Raw genomic sequence first — 19,311 nt, forward strand, 5'->3', positions numbered from 1 at the left:
CATTCAATAATTTCGATAGAAATTATATTTTAACAATGTATCATTTTATTGAGTTAAAAAAACACTTTCAGAATTTTAGTAAAGTAAATATATCAAAATTAAATTAAAAGAAACATTATTTTAAAATAAATTAAAGACACTTTGGGGTTCTTTAATCGATTGTACTTAATTTGAAACCAAACTTTTTCAAATTACATAACAGGAGTTTATCAGCAAAGAAAAAGTTAAAATTTTAAATAAGAAAAGAAACCATTGACAGGGATCGTAAAGATCGTGATTATAAAAAATAAGTTTCTGTGAACAATCTACTCAAGTAATATATCAAAGTTGCTTGGAACCCATTTTACATTACGAGAAAAATAAAACCAAATATTTAAAAATAAAACATTAAAAAAAATCTTTCAGCTGTTTTTAGGTAAGCAAGATACGTTTTGAAGGAATTTATGGTTAGGATATTGTCTCCACCGTGTTGGAGCCTGACAGACCTCTGCGATGGTTGTCAGAAAAAAAGTCTCCTCTGTGTTGGAGCCTGACAGACCTCTGCGATGGTAGTCAGAAAAAAAGTCTCCTCTGTGTTGGAGCCTGACAGACCTCTGCGATGGTAGTCAGAAAAAAAAGTCTCCTCTGTGTTGGAGCCTGACAGACTTCTGCGATGGTAGTCAGAAAAAAAGTCTCCTCTGTGTTGGATCCTGACAGACTTCTGCGATGGTAGTCAGAAAAAAGTCTTCTCTGTGTTAGAGCCTGACAGACAGACCTCTGTGATGGTAGTCAGATTAAAAAAATGAATAATCTGTGCTGGAGTTCTTTGCGAAAGCAGTCAGATAACAATCTCCTCGATAAAGGAACCCGACAGACTTTTGCGATGATTTTTTTTAAATAACTTCGCAGAAGGAGCCTTATGGATTTTAGAAATATATTGTTCAGCAAATCTTTTCATTCAATTAAGAACCGTCTTTAACATCACAAAAGAAATTGACCAAAGAAAATGAATAAATAAATTTAACTGTGAAAGTGAGCACTTTTTGGTATCCACAGATAAAGCAATATGTATTTTAGAGTTATGTCTGTGAACTACCTAAAAAAATGATTTTAAATTCATCGAATAGGACTAAAACGGTTGTCACTTTATCTAACACTGGAGTTGTCCTCTCTTGAAAGATAAACCTCTAAATTGAAAGACGTTAATGATTAAGTATTCCATATTGATAGTAGTTATGGTTAATTGTTACTTAAATCGATTTACTCAGCTGTGATACAAAAGTTGCTTGAAACCCAACATTATTTCACAGGGAAGTAAAAATTTAAGTAATCGTTAACATGAACATTACATTATTAGTTAAAAAAGGTAAAATAATTCACTTAATAATTAATTTGATGCATTTTTAAATAATAAATAAAGGAATGATCAATCATCAGAAATTCTTAAAATATAATTTAAAGTGTGAGAGCGTTGCGTCACAAGAGAAAATAATACAAATATTTAAATATTAATTTTGAATTCTCGATTAAATTTTCAAAAGGCCCTATCTGCATAGGAAACCTATGAGGGATAGGTTGTTTTGAAAATTTAATCTAGAATTGAGAAGTATGAGTGACAATTTGAGCAACGAAAAAAAAAACATAATTAAAAAAAAACTAGGAAACATTTATATTTATTATATTAATTTTTATTTTTCAATGCAATATCTGTGATTTGTATCAAAATAGTTCAAAATCATTCATTAATTTCGATAGAAATTATATTTTAACAATGTATCATTTTATTGAGTTAAAAAAACACTTTCAGAATTTTAGTAAAGTAAATATATCAAAATTAAATTAAAAGAAACATTATTTTAAAATAAATTAAAGACACTTTGGGGTTCTTTAATCGATTGTACTTAATTATGAAACCAAACTTTTTCAAATTACATAACAGGAGTTTATCAGCAAAGAAAAAGTTAAAATTTTAAATAAGAAAAGAAACCATTGACAGGGATCGTAAAGATCGTGATTATAAAAAATAAGTTTCTGTGAACAATCTACTCAAGTAATATATCAAAGTTGCTTGGAACCCATTTTACATTACGAGAAAAATAAAACCAAATATTTAAAAATAAAACATTAAAAAAATCTTTCAGCTGTTTTTAGGTAAGCAAGATACGTTTTGAAGGAATTTATGGTTAGGATATTGTCTCCACCGTGTTGGAGCCTGACAGACCTCTGCGGTGGTAGTTTGAAAAATGTTTCGCCTGAGCTGGAACCCTTTGAGAAAGTAGTCAGATTGCAATCTATACATCTATGCATTACAAGAATAATTGAACAAAATATTTTTTTTGTTGTTATCTGATAAGCACAGTAAATTTTGAAGGTATTTATAAATAAAATGACCTTAAACATTGTTTGGATCATGATTAAATGTAACATTAAATAATCTAATCTACGGTAATATCAAAAGTGCTTGAATCCATTCCTTTAGCTACTTTAAATACAATTTGAAGAGAAAATTAATTTGACATATAATAGAAATCGAATATAGCGGAACGGCATTTATTTCAATTTATATATTTTATTTTTATTGCAACAATTTACCACATGATTTTGTTTTATTCATTAGAATAATATTTTCTGAACTATGTTTTGTTTCAAGATAAACAAAAATATTATTAAGTAGACACAACAGAGAAAAAAAAACTATTCGGTAAAAACTATCGTTTGTTTGGTTAAAAGATCGCGTAAGTGAATATTAATAGAAAGTTCAAAATTTTTAATATAAAAGTTGAAAAATCTTGATACTACCATGCATTTACAGAACAAAATCGTTAAATCGGTAAAAAAAAATTTAAGAAAGCTTTTGTGGCAAGAATAAACAACATTTGATTTTATTTTTTTATAAAAAAATGTATTTTGTGCAGCAAAGCACATTTTGAGCATTAATTGAATTATTTATCTTATTTTTGCAATTTGCTTCATTTATTGAGATTGCTTTTTAAGAAATCATCCTAAACTGAAATACGGACTATTTTTTATTTTATGAAAGTGTACCGGTACTGATGAAAACAAATTCTTTAAAAATATTACTGATTTTGCATTTTAGTAATTTTTGCCATGATTTATTAACAGTTTCAAAATTAGTTAAAATGCGGTAATTTTCGATACAATGTTAAGCGGTGTGTGTACATCAGAAGGAACCGGTCAAGAAAAAAATCAAATGGGCAGCAGTAGAAGCGAAAGCAAGCCAGATAGGGTGAAGAAAAGCCCCAAGAAAACGCTCCCTCTCCTTTGTTCTGCTGTTCGTAAAGCCTTCCTTTCCTTCCGATTTCCATATTAGCCTTTATATAAAAAAAAAAGTTGTTTGTTTTAGCTGTACAGCTTGGTTGGGAATAAATTACAGAAAAGTACAGATAAAAATATTGAAAATGAGGAAGGAATAAGCTTGCTTGTAGATCCATTTTGGGTGTTTTTGGGTATTAATTACAAACATATACTTTTCGTCACGACTGCATTTAATATTAAAATCAGTTTATGTTTAACTTCAAGTCCCGTCTGGTGGATCAATCGGACGTGGCACTGGGCTGATCGATTTGAACTCCGTGGCGGGCGCACATAAATTCAAAGTGTAAATTTGAGTAAAAACAATATCTGTGCCTGTCATAGTTTTTGTTTCAGATTTTTTTTTTTAAATAAATTAAATAAATTACCACATTGTATATATTTTTAGAAATATTTATTCTTTGTTTTATATGGTACACATGAATTTAAAACTTTAAAAACGCCAGGATTATGCTTCATTTGTTATTTAAGTCAGCAACATGTTAGATTTTTGAATTTAGAACACATTGTTTTATATTTCATATTCACAAAATGATAATAAAGAAAAATAATTTGATTCCATTTAATTCGAAATGTTTAAAAAAAAATTGCTTTTGAATTTGAATTATTATTTTTTTAAATCGTGTTGTGTTGTTTCAGCAATGTTTGTAAAATTTGCTTTTTAATTTTAAATTACATAAAATTTAAAGAAAATCAGGTAAACAATCACTAATCTCGTATTGCATAAAAAAATTGATAAACCTGCGTTTATTTGAGAAATATTTGTGGTTTTTGTTTTTCTCCTCGTTTTTTTTCTTTTTCTTATATTTTCAGGTGTTTTAAATTTTCAACCTCATCAGTGCATTCCATTTTCTACAACTCCTGCGATCGGATGTCAGTCTCTTGGACAACATAGATGAAACATTTCGAAGACTGCGCTTTCGTATTTAGATCAGCATGAAAACAAAGTCGAGGAACCCGACGAAAATTTTTTAGGAAATTTTAAAAAACATTGATTAATTTAGCATTCATGCAATTTTTCTGTTAGGAATTATGATTGATATTCGTCATCTTGAGAGTAGAAAAGAGGGAGAATGTAGGGATTATGGGTTGCAGGATTGAATATGTAATAAATTATTAAATGAGTATTTATTATAACATTGATATAAATCATAAATAATAGTTAAGAGCGCAACAAAAAGTGCGCACCTTCATGAATATTGCCTTGTTAGCTGATTGCGGATGGAGTGCGAGAGCGCGCTAGCGAGCTGCGAGAGAGAACAACAAGCGAGAAAACAACGAGATGCGCGCGGCTGGCGAAAGAGAGAATGAAGATTGTCAAATCAGTTTTGTGGTTAATTTCTGTGGAATAAGACGTGTTGTTTGTTAATTGCAAAATATCTGTGTTTTTATTATAAAAGAAAGTCCCCGATCACGACACGAGGAAGCTTCACCTTAAGCAGTACACCCACAACAGCTTCCCAGAAGGGGCTCTAATTGGGGGTAATTTTTCTTGCCAATTAGCAGGTGCTGTACCATCCCCGAGGGGACATTTCCCAACAACATTTCGTGGAGTTTCTAAAGATTACCGACTGTTATTCGTGAGTCTGGGAAAGTTGTGACATCATCTTAATAATAAAAGCGTTAATAATTTAAAATTGATGTTGCATTAACAAGATTTTCTACAATCGAGGTCATTGCTGACAGGTGTGAAAAGGTCACAAGCAAAACTTATTTAAATCCCGCAAAATGTATGTCCTCAAGCTAGTTTGTACGACGATTTCAACACGGATGTTGAAAATAAATTCTTTCGCACTTCCTGTCCCTTTTGAGGTGACAATGAAATTTATGTACTGCACCAGCCCTCCATTTCCACACGCACACATGCGTTTCCTGTCAGCCGGAAAAGCCGCCCTGAAAAGCACGCACCGTTCGACGACGGAAGGGATTGTGCAAATATTTATATTCATTTTTCCTCCCTGCAGCAGCGGTGGTCTGCATCGCCGGAGTTGACTTTGTTCTGTTGACTACGTGGTGAACCGAAACGAGCAAGCGACTTTTTCCACCACGTGGGCACGTGTGTGTGTGCGGACTGTCGTGTCCTCGATGACAATGTTGGCATATTTTGTGCTGGGAAAAATAAACATTTTTTATCCTACTAACTTGCTTTTTGAGATGCGAAACGCAAGCCGTCAACCTTCATCAAACCTTGTTGAAAAAAGCTATGTGTAGAATGTCTGTTGAAGCTTCAATAAAACAATCAAAATAACTTCAATATAGAATTATTTCTCAGATTTATGTAAAAATTCTTTGTCAAACTTATCAATTTCAAACCCCTTACGCACTTTATGTTTAAATTAACTTTTTAATATTTATTATTTCTAGATTAAATTTTCAAAAGGTCCTATCTGCATAAGAAACCCATGAGGGATAGGTTGTTTTGAAAATTTAATCTAGATTTATGATTATCGATTTTTACAGTCACTGAAACCAGATTTTATATTGGCAAATGACCATTTTATAGTCATCGAACTATGGTGGCCTATACGGCAAAGGCGCGGTTCGATATGTCAATCTCGGAATTTATCCTCTGTGTCCGTGAACAGTACATTTATACTACCAGATCGTGTTCTTTATCCTCTCGGATGGCGCTGCCCAACTGTGGGTGTAGACAAAAGGTCGAATGGACAAAACGTCGAAAGGGCAAAAGGTCGAATTAAAAATAAAAATACATTTCACAGTACAAAACTTTTGATGTGAGCCTGAATACAGAAATATTGCAAAGCAGCTATGTAAAGGTGATTTGAACGTTTGACTTCTACATTCATTAAAATTTAGAGATCTGCTGTATATAAACCGTCCTCCGGATTGTTGGAGACTTTTTAAAAGGGGGAGTTAAAAGGGGTACATCTTTAAAAATATAAATAAATAAGTCAGATATTTCTTAGGATCTATTATGACCATGAAAGATTGATTGAAAAAGCATTATATTTAAGAAGGATTTAAGAATTTTAATTTTTAAGAAGAAAATGGAAAAACTCACAAAACATTACGCCGGTCAAGAATAGGTTGTTTATTTAAAAAATATTATAGAGGTCAAACTTTTGTAAAAGAACTGCTCATGTTTGAAAGAATGTAAAAACTCACAAAAATATTATGATAGTCAAGAATTGGTTGTTTTAAAAAATAAAAATAAAAACTCCAAAATATTTTAGAAGTTGAACTTTTTTTCGAAGAACTGCTCATAAAGAATGGAAAAACTCACAAAAAAAATACGACAAACAAGAATAGTTTGTTTTTAAAAATAAAATAAAAACTTGAGAAAAGGTTTTGAAGTCGAACTTATTTTGGAAGAACTGCTAGTGTTAGAAAGAATGGAAATCTTCTCAAAAATGGTTTGGAAGTTATTCTGTTTATTAAAAAAATATTATTACTAAAAGGATGGATAAATCAAGGATAAACTCACAGAAAAAATCAGATTTGTTTGTAAGAAAATATTTCTTTCAAGATTTTTTCATGAGTTTATAATTATAATTATTTTGTATAATTTTTTCACATTCAACCTTTTGTCCTTTCAACGTTTTGTCCATTCGACCTTTTGTCCATTCGACCTTATGTCGCACATACATAGAAAACGTGTTAGCAAATCCGGTAACTCTCTGTTGCCGAATATGTAAACATTGAAATGTTTTCAAAATCGTCAACATTTTTTTCGATTTCACTCCAAAATTCTAAAAAAGACAACAATTTTGCTCAAAATCGAAAAAAAATATGACGATTTTGCAACATTCAATGTTTTTTTTTCTGTTTGTGTATTAAGACACGGAATCCTGATTACAGGGACTATTGTATCGTGTTACCCATTTTTACTGTTATTAAGCATTTCCAGATCTATAACACAGTCCCTTTTGAGAGGGAAAGTGCTGTTCCATCCAGATGCTGTAAACTCCATTCCTTGTGCCTTGTGCGCTATGTATCGCTAGAACCGCGGTGACAATTTTTTCGTGTCATTTTTCAAGCTCTTCCCAGCAGCTATTATTTGCCGCGCGGGGTCTTGTAAAGACAATTGTCTTTTTGCAGCGCTACTTTTGCGGTGTTCCCTTTGCTCTGATCTGGACAATGCGACTGGACTGCAGTGCAATACCGATCGGCTGGGCATTATTTACATGCGAAGACGAGAGGAAAGTATTTTGGGAAGAGGCGCAAAGGAATATCCCAAGATTGATCACATGCTAGAAGAGCACGTGAAGCAACCGTTTTATACTCATGCGGTTGCTGCTACCTCTGAACTTAAACCTAAGGCTGCCACCCTGAGAAGCACCCATGAATTTCCGCTTATGAGGCGAAACCCGTAACCATTCGGCCACAGGAGGTTGGCAATTTCAATGTTAACATGTTCGGCAACAGAGATTTACCGGAAATGCTTACCGGTTTTATATCCGTGAAGAAAAGATTTGAAATTTTGGAAAACACCTCTCATAATTCAATCGTTGTACAGCATTTTCCGATCTTTCACTCTTTTATCTTTTATCTTCGATCAAAAGAAAAAAAAAACCCAAAAACCTATCGTTTGAAGACTCACATGATCGAAACAGTTTTTGTATTGATTCCAAGCGATTTTTCAGTAAATCGAAGAGGGGGTGCGAGAATGTATTTTATTATTTATTATTTATTCTTGTCTAAGTATTTTATTATTTATTCTTGTCCAAGAAAACATTGTTCCTAACATCATAATCTATCATTTAAGAAGAGAGCACCTGAAATTCCTCGACATGATTTCAAAATGGGACAGGCTTTAATTCAGTTTTGGACTTTAATGTGACCATAGGGAATTTATGTTTGACAAAGTTTTGTTGCTTGACAATAAATCGGAATAATTTGGATTGAATTGAATTGTTTTTTTGCAAAATGATACATTCAATTTATTTCAATTCAGCTGCAATCATTTTATGTAGAACAGTAAGTTATCTATCGTCATCAAAGCAATTTCAAGTCCAGAAACTCAAAGATAAAAAAATGAAATGAAAGAAGCTTTTAAAAGTTTTCCTCAGGCTACTCAAACTTCATCCAAGCACTGTGTAGGTGGATGTTAAAAAAGATGCTAATTTTGGGTCATCCATCTTCTGCACCATGACTGGAGAGTGCTATCAAGATTCTACCTCTTTCGGAGGCCAGTAACGCGTAAGATTTAGCGTGGCTCAGTTAAGTTTTATTAAGAGCGAACAAAAACCACCATTAAATTTCCCCACTCCTCAAAAAAAAAATCACAATCAAATTTATGAATGTGCGCTCTAGTTCGGAAAACAAGCACCCAAAGTTGCTTTCGCTTCAACCGACTTTATCTTAATTTAAAACCTCCAACTTCCGTGTTTCCGACAAAAGCTTTTGCTCTGGCCACATCATCTATCTCGCGCGCTCACTCACTCTCTAGAGGCCAACGGAGGGCCCTCCCTGTTGTCGTGTCAAAAACGTTGCCCACGATAACGACCAATTTACGACCCCCCGGGCTATAGTAGACGGGACCGTGCCCGGGCTGTCAGACTACTTTGGCGAAACAGTGCCAATCTTCACGAAACAAGTCCTAATTTACGCGGTCCCCCGTTACTACCTGGATCTTTGAATCTTTGAATCTTTGAATCTTTGAATCTTTGAATCTTTGAATCTTTGAATCTTTGAATCTTTGAATCTTTGAATCTTTGAATCTTTGAATCTTTGAATCTTTGAATCTTTGAATCTTTGAATCTTTGAATCTTTGAATCTTTGAATCTTTGAATCTTTGAATCTTTGAATCTTTGAATCTTTGAATCTTTGAATCTTTGAATCTTTGAATCTTTGAATCTTTGAATCTTTGAATCTTTGAATCTTTGAATCTTTGAATCTTTGAATCTTTGAATCTTTGAATCTTTGAATCTTTGAATCTTTGAATCTTTGAATCTTTGAATCTTTGAATCTTTGAATCTTTGAATCTTTGAATCTTTGAATCTTTGAATCTTTGAATCTTTGAATCTTTGAATCTGTGCATCTTTGAATCTTTGAATCTTTGAATCTTTGAATCTTTGAATCTTTGAATCTTTGAATCTTTGAATCTTTGAATCTTTGAATCTTTGAATCTTTGAATCTTTGAATCTTTGAATCTTTGAATCTTTGAATCTTTGAATCTTTGAATCTTTGAATCTTTGAATCTTTGAATCTTTGAATCTTTGAATCTTTGAATCTTTGAATCTTTGAATCTTTGAATCTTTGAATCTTTGAATCTATGAATCTTTGAATCTTTGAATCTTTGAATCTTTGAATCTTTGAATCTTTGAATCTTTGAATCTTTGAATCTTTGAATCTTTGAATCTTTGAATCTTTGAATCTTTGAATCTTTGAATCTTTGAATCTTTGAATCTTTGAATCTTTGAATCTTTGAATCTTTGAATCTTTGAATCTTTGAATCTTTGAATCTTTGAATCTTTGAATCTTTGAATCTTTGAATCTTTGAATCTTTGAATCTTTGAAATATGTTTAAATCTTATTTGGGTAATTCTCTACCAACTCACACGAAATCGGGAAAAGTTGCCCCGACCCCTCTCCGATTTGCGTGAAACTTTGTCCTAAGGGGTAACTTTTGTCCCTGATCACGAATCCGAGGTCCGTTTTTTGATATCTCGTGACGGAGGGGCGGAACGACCCCTTCCATTTTTGAACATGCGAAAAAAGAGGTGTTTTTCAATAATTTGCAGCCTGAAACGGTGATGAGATAGAAATTTGGTGTCAAAGGGACTTTTATGTAAAATTAGACGCCCGATTTGATGGCGTACTCAGAATTCCGTAAAAACGTATTTTTCATCGAAAAAAACAGTGAAAAAATTTAAAAATTCTCCCAATTTCCGTTACTCGACTGTAAAATTTTTTGGAACATGTCATTTTATGGGAAATTTAATGTACTTTTCGAATCTACATTGACCCAGAAGGGTCGTTTTTTTCATTTAGAACAAAAATTTTCATTTGTTTTTTCTAACTTTGCAGGGTTATTTTTTAAGAGTGTAACAATGTTCTACAAAGTTTTAGAGCAGACAATTACAAAAAAAATGATATATAAACATAAGGGGTTTGCTTATAAACATCACGAGTTATCGCGATTTTACGAAAAAAAAAGTTTTGAAAAAGTAACTTTTTGCGTTTCTCTTTATTTCGTCGTCCGTGTCTGTCGCGGGTGACCATGAACGGCCATGATCGTAATTGTCTGCTCTAAAACTTTGTAGAACATTGTTACACTCTAAAAAATAACCCTGCAAAGTAAGAAAAAACAAATGAAAATTTTTGTTCTAAATGAAAACACGACCCTTCTGGGTCAATGTAGATTCGAAAAGTACATCAAATTTCCCATAAAATGACATTTTCCAAAAAAATTTACAGTCGAGTAACGGAAAATGGGAGAATTTTTAAATTTTTTCACTATTTTTTCGATGAAAAATACGTTTTTCCGGATTTCTGAGTACGCCATCAAATCGGGCGTAAAATTTTACATAAAGGTCCCTTTGACACCAAATTTCTATCTCATCACCGTTTCAGGCTGCAAATTATTGAAAAACACCTCTTTTTTCGCATGTTCAAAAATGGAAGGGGTCGTACCGCCCTTCCGTCACGATTTATCAAAAAACGGACCTCGGATTCGTGATCAAGGACAAAAGTTACCCCTTAGGACAAAGTTTCACGCAAATCGAAGAGGGGTCGGGGCAGCTGCTGTGTGAGTTGGCGGAGAATTACCCATTTTATATTCTCGATTTATATTGAATATCCCTTTATCTTTTTTCATGTCTCCATTACTTTTCTTGGATAAATAAAAAAATCTAAGAATCTAAGGAAAAATAAAAACTAAATATCAGATTTCGAGAAAAATAGAAAAATATCAAAATTATAATAATTTAAAAAAAAATCAACTAACACCATTTGTTTTGTCCTCTTTTGTTAAAAAAAATAATTCAATAATCTTTTTTAAATATATTGGCAATTTTTCTGAAATGATCATGATTATTTTGTGTTGTCTTTTACAAAACCACAGATAATTTTATAATTTTTAAAAATCTCAGAACTTTTTTGTTTTGGAGGGCTGCAGTTTTACAAAAAAAAATCTTTGACAATGGAGCCCAGGCAGGCACTTCTAACTTAAATAGTATCTTTGATTATTTTTTTGTTTTTTTTTAAGGCTGTTACTTTTGAAATTTGGATAAATCATCTGCCTAAAATCATTCCAAAAATTGAAAAAAGCGTTAATTATTTCTCTGTAACTCAACAAAATCTCTAAAAAATTGCTTCGAAAAATATATCCAAAGCTCAAATTTGCAATATTTGAAATTCCCCTAAAAATCAGAGAGGGTTAGGGTGGTTCTCTACGATTTCGCAAATCAACTTTTCTTTGTATTTTCAGATTTTTATGAAACTTTGTCAAAAAAAATTAAATTTTGCATAATTCATTTTTCCATACAAGTATCCTTACAATTTTGGGGGTTGGTCATACAAAATGGTTATGTAAATGTATGAAATTATCTATCTTGAGAAAGGATTTTATGATCGATTTGGTGTCATCGGTCAAATGTTGACTATAATTTGGACTTTCCAGCCAAATAGGTAAACGGAAAAAGTCCAATTTTTTATTAAAATTTTTTCACTAAAAAGTTAATATCCAAAATACGAATCTTTTAGTTTTCCAAATGTTTTTATATGATTTAGGGGACTAAAAAAACATCTCATGAGCCATAGTGCGTGATGGTGTTTAGGAGAAAAGAAAAAAATCTTGTTTTTAAAATATATCGAAAACCCCAACAAAAAATTATTAAAAATAATTTTTGAAACAAAATCGAATTTGTCAAACATATTTTTTTTGATAAAAAGTACCGTTAAAAGGTATATCTACTTTTAGACACACATTTTAATTTTTTTTGTTTTTTTTTTGCTTTTTTAAAATACGTCTTGAAAGAAATGCAATCTGATTTTTTTTTGAGTAGTCAAGAAAAATTCCTACAAAAATCGGGCAATTGGTTCTGAGATACAGCCACACAAAGAATTTGAATCGGTAAAAATAAAAGTTTCTAATTGTTACCTTATCATATTGTAATTTTAACTGACGATATCTCGGAAACTATTGGTCATATTTTAAATGTAAAAAATTTAACTTTTTTTAAATTTTCTGATCTTTTCAATAAAAATATTTTTTTAATCAAAGTTTACTTTTGAAAATATAAAATTTTCCTAAATTTATAGTTCAGAGCAAATTCAAAATTTGTTTTGGGGTATTTTTATTGAAAAGATCCGAAAAGTTCGCAACAGTTTCATTTAAAAAAAAAATAAAAATCAGACCAATAGTTTCCGAGACATCGTCAGTAGAAAATTTATTTGTGAGAGGGCATGTCGGAAACTAAATGCCCGATTTTCAAAGTCTCTGAGAAAAAAAAGAAACTTTAATCTCTTTAAAAAAATCAAATCAATGATTAACATTCTTATTATATTTACAAAATTTGTCTAAGTGATGTAAATATCAACATTTCAGAAAAGCAACCAAGAGGAAAACAAATCGCTTCAACTTCACACCATTTAGGTGAGCAATCGTGTCTAATTCCTAAGAACTCAAATTTCGTTCATGGAAAACTTTGACTACAGTGCGCAAACCAGCAAACTGCTCAAGTTTTCGCCTTTTGTCGTGCCATTTTCCTGTTCTTCACTATTATATAAACCACCTTGCGCCATCGTAATCATCCTTCAGGTTTGATAAGGAAGAAGTGGCAGGAGGAGCAAGGTACAAACAATTGAGAAACACTCGAGGAAAAGGCGGAAAATCGCTTACTTTCGAGTGCTTTCGAATACAAATGAAAAGTTTGCACTGATAAGAGCAAAGTCCGGAAAACGTTAAGAACCAAAGAACCGACGTGACAAAGGGCCGTAAATGTTTTCCGGAACCTCCCCGACCTCCTTCCGGGTGGTGATGGTCACCTTGGGATCCGGTGTTTCCTGTGCTGTTGCCCAGTGGAAAACACGACTCTGAATCAATCAAGTTTAAAAGCTCATTTAAAAAGTTTTTCCACGGCTGGGACCAGTGGAATTAAAAAGAAGTTTCATATACATTTTTTGTTGTTGCCAAAGTAGCTGCTTTTTATTCTTTATTTCCATTCTTCGGGACTCCAAAAAAGCAAGAACAAAGTTCGCGCGTATATTTTCCCTTGGGAGCTTGTTTCCAGCGAACAGTTCAAATTAAGAAATCAAATCGTGAAACCCCCCCGGGAGCTGTCCATCTGGGCTGATGCTGGAAAGTTTTTCCGCGGAAAAGTTTTCGCTGAAGTTGGTGATGCGTTTCCAGTGCTATCAGTGGGGGGAAGGACGTTTCTTTACCAACTGAAGCAGACAGTAAAGATTACTGGTGAAGTACAAGGAAATCATTGTTGTTCGGGGTGGTACTGAATAATTGTTTCGAAGTTAGAGTTACTTCATCTGTTCCGAGGTTTTTGAGAACTCTTCGAGAATTAGAAAAGAATTATTTTTATTGAAAATATTGAAATTATCGCATCATTAGATAATAATAGCTTGCAATTTTTAATAGAATCAAGATGAGACCATTGCTAATTGATTACGAAAAAACTTCAGAAAGCATTTTTTATTTTTTTAAATGATTTTCAATAATGCTGAAAACAGTCTATCTTGTCTATCCAACAAAATGTTACAGCAGATTAATGTATGCATCATTAGATCAGCTCATCAAGGGCCGCCTTTCTCATTTTGAAGGCAAAACTCCCATTTCTCCAAAGTAACATTTCACACTCTGGAAACAACTTTTCGACTCGCTACATAATCAGGAAGCCAAAACTGAATTACCATAAAATACGTCCACTTAACAACCTCCTCAAAAAAGTTGCCACTCTCCCATTTTGCCCATCTCCATTAACTAGCCGGGGGTTCAAAATTTCATGTGTCACTAGCACCAGAGGAGGCGAGCGACCCACTCTGGAATGTTTCAAGAAAATAAATTAAAAATGCAAATCTCATCATGGCCGCGTACGACGACAACCGCTCCCATATTAATAAGTCAGAGTCCGGAACTCACAACGCCGACGGATGACCAGGGGGAGCGGCACACACCCAGAGTAATTCTTTTTCCCCAGAAAAAAATGAGTGTAAGCCAGGCGGGGTTTTTCACAAGTTTCCACGGTCACGGTCGTGGTGCGATCTTGAACTGAATTGAGTGTGTTTGTGGGAGGTAAAAAAAAATTCTGAAGCAATTCAGGCAGAATGCAGTTTATTTAACTGCTTCTGGTGGATCCTCACTGCTGGTATGATGGTTGGGAGTAACCCTTAGCTTGTCATGTAGTTTGAACAGAATCAGTTACAGACATTTTTTTTTTATTTATGAGATTAGGCTGGTGCCCCCCCCCCCCCCCCCCCAAAGTAGGGCTGAAAAATCAGGGGATAAAAAAACATTTTTTTCTAAAAACTTCAAAATTTTAATGGAATATTAAGTGCACACAGCTTAAATCAATTTGAAATGTAATCCCCTGAGTTTAGAATTATTTTTAGCATGTTTGGGTTGATTTAAAAATCTCATGAATTTTTGAAAATTTTCGATGTTTACTATCGCGAAAAAATAATTTTGGCCGAAATTTTTGATTTCTCAAATCTTACATTTTTTTGAAAACTAATGATTGCATAAAAACTGAACCAGTGTAAAATTCATTGAAAACATCTTTCCATGCAACTGTTGAAACCATAGCTTGTTATTTCAATATTTATATGTTTTATTTTGTATTTTTTTGCCCCCTTCCCCCCCCCTCGACCACGGCTAGAGCCGAGGGATAAAAACTTTGAAAAATATTTGCATCAGCCTTATACACTTTTAAACAAGATTTATAGAAAACTTCTTTTTTACACACACACACACACAAAACACCAGATATTAAACAAAATACAACTATAAACTGCCAAAACCATCTCCACTACAAATCAAACACCTTTGTGAGCTCTGTCGCAACATTTCGTCTCAATTCTGGGAGTCCAAAGATTTTGATGGAGATGACGTTCAAACCTGTTTTGCAAGATTAGTCAGAGACCAAACTACATTAGTTGAGTGTTAGCACAAGAATAAATTTTATTTTGGACTGTCGTCCCTTTTCACCTCAGACTCCCCTATACTCCAAATTCTCATTACTGAATTCAGTTAAATACTTCTGAAATTTTCAGTAAGGGCTCGTGAATAAACCACATGGCCTTAAATAAGAAACCTTCAACCATCCAATCTGTGTGGCTTTTCTCCTTACAATATTTAACTTTTTGTATGGAGTGTGGTTTTTTGCTAGACCTCCACCCCCCACTCCCTCTAAAAAGCTCTGATGAAATTTTTACACTTACATACAAACATTAACTGAAGTTCAGCGAAAACTGACTAAAAATTTTAGCAGTAAGTGCATTTTTCAGTAATTATTAACTGAAAACGAACACTGCAACATTTTTCATAGAAATGAGCTTTTTTTAAATTTTAATTTAAACATTTTTTTTTTATCTGGCGAATACTTTTTGGGTGTCTTCCGTATGCCTAATGAAGGCATTTTGCTTCATCAGTTTGCTTATATAATTTTCTATACAAAAATGATAAGTGAAACTTTTTTTTTATCTATTGAAGCGATTTTTTAAAACAATTTGGTGTCCTCGGAAAAGTCGTTGGCCTATGGATGAGGACAAAAAATTATACAAGATTTTTTTGCAGATTTTTATAATCACTTTTTGTAACTCAAAATTAATTTAAAAAAGCGATATTTTGATTTTTTTTTTGTTTAAAGGACATAAAAAGCAATACATTCCAATAAATTCAGAATTGGTCATGGTCATTGGAGTGAAACATACCAAAAGTGCCATACTTCTTGATCATATAATTTGTTTAACCTGTAAAAGAACAATTTTTTTATATTATTTATGTTCTGTGTCTGTTGAGAAAATACGCAGTTATGTGTTATGTGACACTATAAATAAAAATCAGCATCTAAAAATCAATTTAAAAATCAATCTTTTGATCACGATAAATACGTAAGTTGATACTCAATTCGAATAATTGAACAAATGTGTTTAAAAAGTCAAAAAGATACATAAATTTTCAACGTCAAAATTATGTTAAATAAATGCTTTTAAATGAAGTTGCATTGTTTTGTTATAAAGTTACATTCCTTTTTGGGCAGAAACAGACAGTGCCGGAAGCTTAAAATTGTGTTTAAAATGTTGTGTTGAGAACATCTTGAAGGAACTTTTCTAAGTATATCTCGTTCCTAGAACAATTCCAGTAATTTAGAGAGCTGGTTGAAATTGAGGCATGTTTTCGGCCGAAAATGCTGCCTAGAGAAATAATTATTATTTTTTTATAATTGCTTAAAAAATACTCAAATGTTTGAAAAACTTCTATTCCCACATTGAAGCATATCAATACGATTCTCTAGAGCAGGCCTGCCCAACGTCCGGCTCGTGAAACCATTTCATCCGGACCGCGACTGCTTTTCAAAATAGTTCTATGACCGGCCCTCATCGCTGTTCATGAAATCAAGAGTTTTTATTAAAAAAGGACCAATAAGCTATCGTCTTTCATATGTTTATAGGACCTTTTCAAAAAAAAAACTTTAGAAATATTCAATAAATAAATAGAGTGTTTAAATTCTAAAAAATAAGCATTTGATCAAATTTTCACGTATTTTAACAACATATTAACGTTAGGAACGTTAGGTAGTTTTTTTTTTGCTTTTACAATAAAATGTTGCTTTAAACGATTATTTGGATTTTGCCCTTGATTTTTTTTAAATATTGTTGCTTCAAATTCAAACATTCTTCATGTTGAAAATAAGTTCGTAGCAAACCTTAATTGATTTTTCAGGATCAATTATTTAACAAGAAGACATAATTATCCATTTCATAAAATTTCATAAATATTTGAAAAAAGCTTGAATTGATGTCTAAAAGTGTACTTTCTAAAGTTTTCACTATTTTAACTTCAAATTAAAGATTTGGTTTTGTTAGGAAATTGATTAAATTTAATTTTTGATTTTAATTAAATGAGTTAGCAAAAAAAAATTTTTTTCAGAGCAACATTTCTGTCAAAAAGTTTTCTTTTACGACAAAAACAGTTACAATACAATTTAAAATAAAACAAAATAAACATAAATAAAATGAACACATTTAGAATAAGTTCACCTGTTGAATGACTTGTTTTGAGCCTATCTTTGTAATTCGTCGTAACAGCCATTGCGAAATCCGGCACTTATTTGATTTTTTTTTCTGAAGCATACAGTATGTAAAAAAAGTATTTACACCCCTTGGGCACTATGCACAATTTGTGATGAAACATGTAAACAATTTAAAGTTTGACAGAAACTTAGTACTACGTTTTGTTCAGAAACTCATGCCGATCATTTTGCTATAAAAAGCACACCTTTCGAAAAATTAACATAAATAATGTTATTTGTTGACAAATCACCATTAATCCAGTCTCCCAACACCAAATAGGCATCCTTGACTGATTAAAAAAATTATTTGGATTGAATGTTAAGTTTACTAATTACTTAGTATAGAAGTTTATATAACTCTGGAAATTCTATATAAAACTTATCTAAACTTAATTTTGCAATCTTTCAATTTAACTAAATGTCAATATATTACCATAGAATTGCTAAATAAACATTCTGGTGTGGGTATAACACCATTTTGTGGGTCTTTGTATCGATAGAATAGATTTTTCGTTGGAATTTCGTACCAACCCGGAATTACGTCGTCGGAAAATCCGCCGGCATCCGAACTGGTCCACGATTCACAAGTCAACCTATGTGGCATCGGAATGGGCATAAAATTTGCGATCTTTTGATACCCATACATCTACATATACATATCATACTTTTTTTTTATGAGGAAGGATTTAAAGGACCTACAATGCACAATTTGAAGAATTTTTGAATTTTATAATTCGTAAATTGATTGAGAACCGATTGCAAATGGCTTTGTTAACAACTGGCGCTTAAAACTTTATGAAAATCAACTGGAGATTCGAAATTGAAGATTTGAAGATTTTTTAGATTTGAATATTTAAGGATTATAAAAAACATGTATCAAAAAGAAGGGTAAATCCATATGAATTTAATTATTTTTGAACAAAGGTATACTTGCTTTGGTATCCTAATACCAAGGGATAATCCAAGTTAAAAATAAGTTCGGTCAGATTCGTTTGCTCCTGAAGGTCCGCGCCCGGTTGCAATTCCCGTACTTTTTTTAAAAATATGTACCGTTGACAAAGCGAGAGTGACCAGCAGCAGCAGCAGCTGTGGAAAAAAGAAGCGAAATTCTAGAACCAACAGATGCCCCAGTTTTGGACGCGGTCAGCTGCAGCACTGTTGAATGAGACCCGAGGGAGAAACTTAAATTGCCTTTGCGATAGTTGAGCAGAGCAGAGTTGGCTGGCCATGATGGACGTGGATATTATACTTTCTGGTTCTTTTTTTTTTACTTTCGTGAGAACGGTTCTTGCCGAGTTGCACTTTCCAGTTGGCCGCGGGATAATATTGGATTTCGGTGCAGTTGAGAGTTTTTCAACTGTTATTGCCAATCGATTTTTTTTTGTGGGCGCGATCGTTGGAACTTCAAAAGAATTGTTGAACCAAATTGGATTTTAGGATTAAGTTTGGTGAAAATTCCTGAAATTTAAAAATGAAATAAATATTCCCTTGACTTGTTTGACTGATTAAGACTCGGAATCATCGCCCAACAAAACACCGCAACAATATCAAACATTCATTTCTCCAGCTCCCTCGGCTCGTGAATTTGGCATTATTGGTGGTGGTTGGGCGCCAAAAAAAGCTCCTCCCTCAACCCATCACCACCCCCTTTCGCCTAGCGCTCGAAATCCATGTTTATTTTACGCGTCCTTGGCGGGCTTCGTTCGACGACTTTTCCCGCGCGTGCTTTGGCAAACAAAACATATTCGACATTCCACTGCCATGGAAAAAGGAGTAAAAAAAAGTCGACGCC

The sequence above is a fragment of the Culex pipiens genome, chromosome 2 (genome assembly GCF_016801865.2).
Source record: "Culex pipiens pallens isolate TS chromosome 2, TS_CPP_V2, whole genome shotgun sequence".
Taxonomy (NCBI): Eukaryota; Metazoa; Arthropoda; class Insecta; order Diptera; family Culicidae; genus Culex; species Culex pipiens.